Source organism: Cephus cinctus, unplaced genomic scaffold (genome assembly GCF_000341935.2).
Source record: "Cephus cinctus unplaced genomic scaffold, Ccin1 Ccin1_scaffold1113, whole genome shotgun sequence".
Lineage (NCBI taxonomy): Eukaryota > Metazoa > Arthropoda > Insecta > Hymenoptera > Cephidae > Cephus > Cephus cinctus.
Window position 1 is genome coordinate 1 of NW_014333621.1, and position 7296 is coordinate 7296.

Below are 7296 nucleotides of genomic sequence, written 5' to 3' on the forward strand. Positions count from 1 at the left end.
TTAGGACCAGGGCCGCGTGGTGGGGGATCCACCACAGTGTCGCGGGGGGGTGTGGAGAGCTGTTCACATAGGCGAGGGGGTAGCGCCATAGTGCAGCGCGGGGGGACACAGCGTGATGCGCTCTATGACTCATCGGGACAGTGGTGGGGGTTTGTTGTGACGGCTAGAAGTGGCTTATAACTACTTTCGTTATTGCAAAAAAAACTATTATCTAAAAAATGTTTTAATTAGTCCAACAATCAATAACAAATGACTAACAATCGATGTGCAAGTACAGAAATTCAATAAGTCGAAGTTGCCTGGCTAACTTTACGGAGGTCATGTATGATATGTTCTTCGAGAATTGGGTATTTCTGTTTTCTTAGACGAAATGAAAAGATGGAAAGGAAAACTGCAGAGTGTAAAGCAATACAATCGTCGGTTGCAGCAAGTGGAGAATGGAAAGTGTCGACAAAAACCATCAGTCGAAGCAGAAACTGGATGCGCAGTTGATGGGCGGCGTATAGTTGATTTAGAGGTTATATCGAAACATATGATTTGTACTTTCTGCAAAGAAGATTTATGGCTGAGAAATATTAAAACTGAAGAGAAAAATTGTTTGGCCTCAGTATTTTTTGTACTATGCCAGCATTGCCTGCTAATAAACGAAGTTCCCAGTGGAGCTCAACATCCTGGATTAACTTCTAAACATGGTGGCTAGACAGAAGGAGACAAAACTGTGGATACGAGGAATGGGACGAAACTTGTGTCGAGTAAGCGTTTCCGTTGAAACCGCTTGGCGGCGTTGTAAACAGGCAAATCTCAACCAAGGGATGTCAACTGGTATAAGAAATCTTCGACCTTCGTAATTCGTTGACACTGGAATAGTTGACATCTGTAAGGAAATAACCGAGAAAGCACCACCAACGTGTTGACGTATTTGACAGTAGTTTCGAATTACATGCTTCTGTAGACCTCTAAGTCGACACAAAGCTATAACATTAGTCGTTTCTCAACTATTCCGCTGCAGTCAGCGAATAGTGAGCCTTTGGTTAATATGAATCGACACACCATGTAAGGTTGAAATACAGTTAACCAATGAAACCTTATTCCACTCGAATCTCGTGTTTAATTGGTTAACTCTATTTCAACCCTACACGATGGAACATATGTCATGACTGTATCTGGGGGTCGTATATACATATGTTACACATATGTATACAGGGTGTCCCAAAATTACCTGACCAACAGGGTATGGCGGTGTTCGGGAAGCAGCACTGATCACGAAAATGACCTTCCTTTTGTCCGGAAGGTCATAGTTGTTAAATGAGAGCAGGTCAAAGTTGACCAATCAAAGCGAGGCGTCAAGAGAAACGTAGGCACCTACGAACTCTGAGTTTTCTTCCCTCGCTTTTGTTTCTCGGTGGCTTGTTTCTTGTTTCTTGTTTCCAATAGGCATGTCTTCGGCTGACGTCATCCTGCTCGAAGCCACCGCGAAACAAAAGCGGGGGAAGAAAACTCAGAGTTCGTAGGTGCCTACGTTTCTCTTGACGCCTCGCTTTGATTGGTCAACTTTGACCTGCTCTCATTTAACAACTATGACCTTCCGGACAAAAGGAAGGTCATTTTCGTGATCAGTGCTGCTTCCCGAACACCGCCATACCCTGTTGGTCAGGTAATTTTGGGACACCCTGTATACATATGTGTAACATATGTCTTCTATTTAAAAACTATGACCGTCCGAAGAAAAAGGTCATTTTCGTGATTAGTGGTGCCTCCCGAACACCGCCATACCCCGTTGGTCAGGTAATTTCGGAACACCCTGTATATCATATATCTTTAACTTTTGTTACAATACATATACTGAAACGTTTCGCGATTTTGGAGACTTAGAAATCACGAGACTTTTTATAAGGTTTGTGCACTGGGCAGCCATCTTTAGAAGGAATTAGATACTTGAGTTTTAAAATAAAACAATTGTGCTATATTGTCCTATAGATTACACTCTGAGATATCCTTAATATTCTATTTCCCTCTCTCACACACATAAGCACTCTTATAATTTTCTCTATTTTTATTATCGTACCGTAGGCGACAAGAAGTGTGTTTATTTACATATTTTTTCTTTTAATCTCTGGAAATGGAAAAGAAGTAGTAGTCTGGGAGCCAGCGACAGATCTTTTTGACCAATACCAACCCACCTGATTTTCATTTCTGTAATTCGTATTATGTTGTTGTGAAGCCTCGTGGACGTCAGCTGCGGTACCATGGGTGGGTTGGGCAACATCAGCCTCCCACGCACGTTAAAAAAAAATAAATAAATAAGTGAAACCAACCCGACTGAAAGTTTATTTATGGTTTAAGTATGTTGCATAGAATATAATAATATAATATAAAACTGTTTATTTCCCTTCTATGCGGGGTACAGCGCGGACTCCCGCTCCGCTCACAAACGTTACTGATTTTTAACTCCTATATCCCTACACCCTGATCCATACAGATCACCAGACATACAGACATACATACTGTGACGTGATTTTTCGAATCACGGTCCCAAGGCGGCTCCGGTTACCGATACAGATAACGTTCTCGATTTCTGGTTCCCTTCGGGTCGCCACCCTGCTCAGAAGCTACGCTCTCGGGTTGATTCGTACAGTTATGTCAAGGCTCTCGTAAGATTGTGTCAGTGTTTAGTTGAGGTTGAGGTGCTCGAATCTGCCGTGGGGATATAGTCTCGACGTACCGAGTTGCCCGGTAGAGGAGAGTACCCGACGGAGACGTCTCCACGGACCGGCAGACGCCCGGGTGAAACACCGGCGCCCCGCTGGAGATGGGCAAAGGGCTGTAGAGCGGGCGGAGGTAGTTTTGATAATACCGGCTCGTCAGTTCCCGGTGAAAAAAGAATTGGCTGGCGCCCGCCTGGCTTGCGGATGCACGAACGACGGGTGGACGGCCGAAGGTAACGTAGGTTGGTTCTCGAAGATAGTCGTTCCCGTATGTTTTGCTATCGGTGTCGAGTCAAGTTAAGGAAATACGTTACAATACATAGAGAGAGAGAGCCCCACTTCATCGATCCATACATCCATCCGTCCATCTTTCGGCCTCCGTTTCCGCTGCACCAACACTACTATCCTCCCCATTCCTCCCCCCTGCTCCTCCCGTAACCCGTTCCTCCCACTCTGCTCCTTCTCCCAATCGTTCCCCTAATTTTCCTCTCCACCTCTCTATTTCCACCATCCACCTTTCCCCTAAACCTTGACCTCGTAGCACCTCCTCCCTTGCCTCCTGCCAGCTTCTTTCCCTGCCTCATGCTGTGCATACTTCCCATACGTGCTCCCAAGTTTCCTCCTCCACCGCGCACATCCTACACCTTCTTTCCTCCTCCTTCTCCCAGTACCTGGTCCCTCTCATCTCCTCACACAGCCTGAACCTCGCCACTCTCTGCGAACTCCCTTCCACCCTCCCCCTTTCTTCAAATAGCCCGGCACCCCCTTTCCTTTTATAAACTTGTACTCCTTATTTCCCTTCGCCTCTACCACCTTTTTCCACCTTTCCTCGTCCTGCCTTATCCTTCCTAACCTAACCATCTCCTCTCCTCTCATTTCACCCTCCGCCCACTTCCTCTCCACCTCCACCGCATTCCACCCTCTTCCCGCATAAAATTTTCTTCTCTCATTTTCCCATCCTTCGCCGCCCCTACCTGCCCGTGCCCTCTTCCTTATCTCCTCTCTGCATCTCCTCGCCAGTTCTCCTCCTCCTCCCTCTTCTAGCTTCTTTTCATAGACCCATGCCCTCATCCCCGCTCACCCTTCCAACGCATCCCTCTGCAACTCCTCTCTTACCATGTAGTCTGGCACCCTCCTTGACACTCCTAGCACCCACCTCATGTACCTCTCATGCAGTCGCTCCACCGCCTCCCTCCCTACCCACCCCCAGATCTTCACTCCATAGCTTACCACCGGCCACACCAGCTTATCGAACAACCACAACCTTCTACTCCAGTCATTCCTAAACCTCTACTTGCCTATACCCCACACCTGTCCCATTGCTTTCGCCGCCTTTTCCACCCTCTCCTCCACATGGTCTCTTTGGTCTCCGTCCGCCCTCACCACGTACCCTAAATACTTATACCTCGTCACTTCCTCTATTTCTTTTCCCATCCACCACCACTTCGTTTTCCTTCTTCTACCTCTCCCTGCCCTATACCTCATCACTTTCGTTTTTGCCGTATTCACCCCCAACCCTTTTCCCTCAATATACCTTTCAAATTTCCCTATCATCCCCTTCATTTCCTCTTCCCCCCTCGTCAGCAAAACCAAGTCGTCCGCGTACGCTAACGAATATACCTTCCCGCCCCCGGCCAGCTCTACCCCTCCCTGACAACCCTTTGCTAGTTCCTCGCCCAACTCCGCCAACAACAAAATAAACAACAAGAGGCTTAGCGGGCACCCCTGTCTCACACCTTTCATTGTCCAAAACTTCTCCCCGTACTCCTCTCCCACTCTCACCCTTCCAACCGTCTCCTTCAATACCTCTTCACATCTTCCTACAAGTCCCTGTCTCACCCTTCTACTTCTCATACTGTCCCCCAATTTCACCCTATCCACCGAGTCGAACGCCGCCTTCAAATCCACAAAAAGTAGCACCAGTTTACTATTTCCCTTCCTTATTTCTCTATTCACGAACCAATTTAATACATGCACATTATCCATCGTCCCCATCCCTTCCCTAAATCCCGCTTGGCTCGGTGGAAGCATCCTTCCCTCCTCCACTTCCTTTTTCAATCTGTTCCTCAACACCCCGGCGTACAACTTGTACGCCGTTTGCGTGAGCGTTACACCTCTATGTTCCTCCACCGCCTCCCCATTTCCCTTCTTCACTACTGGCACTACTATCCCTTGCTTCCATCCTTCCGGCCATCCCTCCCCCTTCCACACCTTGCAGCACATCTTCCATAAACTCTCCACTACATTTTCTCCTCCATATCACCACACCTCACTTGGTACTCCATCCTCCCCCGTCGCCTTCCCATCTTTCAATTCCCTCACCACCTTCTACACCTCCTGCATTGATAGCTCCTCCTCCCCATCATCCCCCGCGAGCCTCTCTGTGTTACCCACTCGCCTCTCATCCACACCTCCTAGCACCCCTTTAAAGTGCTCGTCCCATACCTCCATTTTTATATCTTTGTTCATCCCCTTTCTTCTTTTCCTCCCCCTGTTTATCACTGCCCACACTTGGCTTTCAGTCCTTATCCCATTTATCTCCATCTCCCACCTCCTAGCTTCTTCTTTTCTCTTTCTTTCACACATTCCTCTATACCTCCTCTTTTCTTCCTTGTACCCCTTTTCGTTCTTTCCATCTCTCCTCCACTCTAGTAACTCCCTCTTGAGCTCACTTCCTTCACTACCACGTTCTTCTTTCTCTTCTCTGTCTCATCTCTCTCCATCCTTAGTTCCATTCCTCTTAACCTCCTTTCCACCTCTACCTTTTCTCCTCCCCCCCGTTTACTCTGTCCTCCCCCGTCACCCCTATTTTCGTTATTCCCCACTTCCATTTTCTCCACCCTCTTTTCCAACTCTATTATCCTATAAATCATCGCCTCCCTTTCCTCCTCCCACCTTTTTACCATCTCTTCCTTTTCCCTCCTCACTTCCCTCGCCATTTCCTCTATCCCATTCTCCGCTTTCCCCACTTCTTTCGTCACCAACCCTCTTTCCTTTTCTTCTCTCCTTCATCCTTCAATTTCCTTCATCCCTTTTATCCCTCCAACTACCTCCATCTTCTTCCAAATCCTGTCTATTTCCCTCTCCCAGTTCGCCCCCTCCGCACCCTCTCCCCACCCTCTCTCCCTTCCCCTCCCCTTCCTTCTTCCTGTGTCCCCCTCCTCTTCCCGCCTTCACCTCTAGCACCACCGGCATGTGATCCGAGTCCACTTTACATTCTACTTCCATCTTCTCTATTTTGTCCAACGCCTTCTCCCCTACCACCACATAGTCAATCACTGATCTGTCCCTTCCCCCCACGTGCGTCCATTCCCCTTCCTCATCCCCTTTTACTCCCCCGTTTAATATCCCCCAACCTCTTTCCTTCAAGAACTGACACCATCTTACCCCTTCCTTGTCCCTACTGCAACCACCCTCACTTATTCCTTTACTCCCTTTACTAGCCTATTCTCTCACCCTACACAACTCACCCTCCTCTATACTCACCACCGCCTTCTACCCTCCTAACACCTCCACACACACTTCCCGTACCCTTTTTCTATTCCTGATCACACACTCACTCTCCACACCAGTCACCGGAAACGGAAGTCGTTATGTTGCATAGAATATAAAAATAATAATCAGCTGACTGTAACGCGGTGGATTATACGTCAGCTGCTTATACAAACATGCTAACAAAAAATTAAAGTTTAGTCATTCCAACCCGATTGAAAATTGATTATATAACACTTGACACGATACTTAAAATAAAAAAAAAACAATGAGCTGGCTATATGCAGGTGGAAAGAACGTCAGCTCAGGCAATAAAGATGACTGTTGTTCGGCACAACGCGTATTTCAAACCACTCCCTCGGGCTTTTCTCCTCCTGATATCTGGGGTTTTGCCAAATAGAGATGCCCACAGTGCAATGTTTACAGCCAGTCGAACAGGACTGAACAGGACTTTTCCTCGATTATTGTGTACTGCTGCGTAGAAAATATTGTGAAGCGACGCCAGAGCGACGGTTGAACGGAACTATGTCGAACACCACGCCTTTTTGTGTCTTTGTGCCGCAAGAAAAAAACTCCGTTAATATCTTTTACGGAAGAAAAATTACGGAAGTGCAGTGCATTATTAACAATTTGGAAAAATAACAGTTTAAGTGGAAAGGATGTAGTATTGCCAGCACAGCCGAATAACCTTCAGCTACACCATAGCAAATGCTACGGACGCTTCACAGCTGTGCCGCCAAAGTATCGATCTTTTAATTTGGCAACAACAGCAGCATCATCTTCCACAGCAGAGTAAGTAAAGCAATAAGATCTCTTTTACTCTTTGTGTGTGTGTGTGTGTGTGTGTGTGTCTCTCTCTCTCTCTCTCTCCCTCTCTCCCTCTCTCCCTCCCTCCCTCTCTCCCTCTCTCCGTCTCTCCCTCTCTCCCTATCTCCCTATCTCCCTCTCTCCCTCTCTCCCTCTCTCTCTCACTCTCTCTCTGTCTCTCTCTGTCTTTCTCTGTCTCTCTGTCTCTTTCTCTCCCTCTCCCTCTCCCTCACCCTCTCTCCCTCACCCTCTCCCTCCCTCTCTCCCTCTCTCCCTCTCTCCCTCTCTCCCT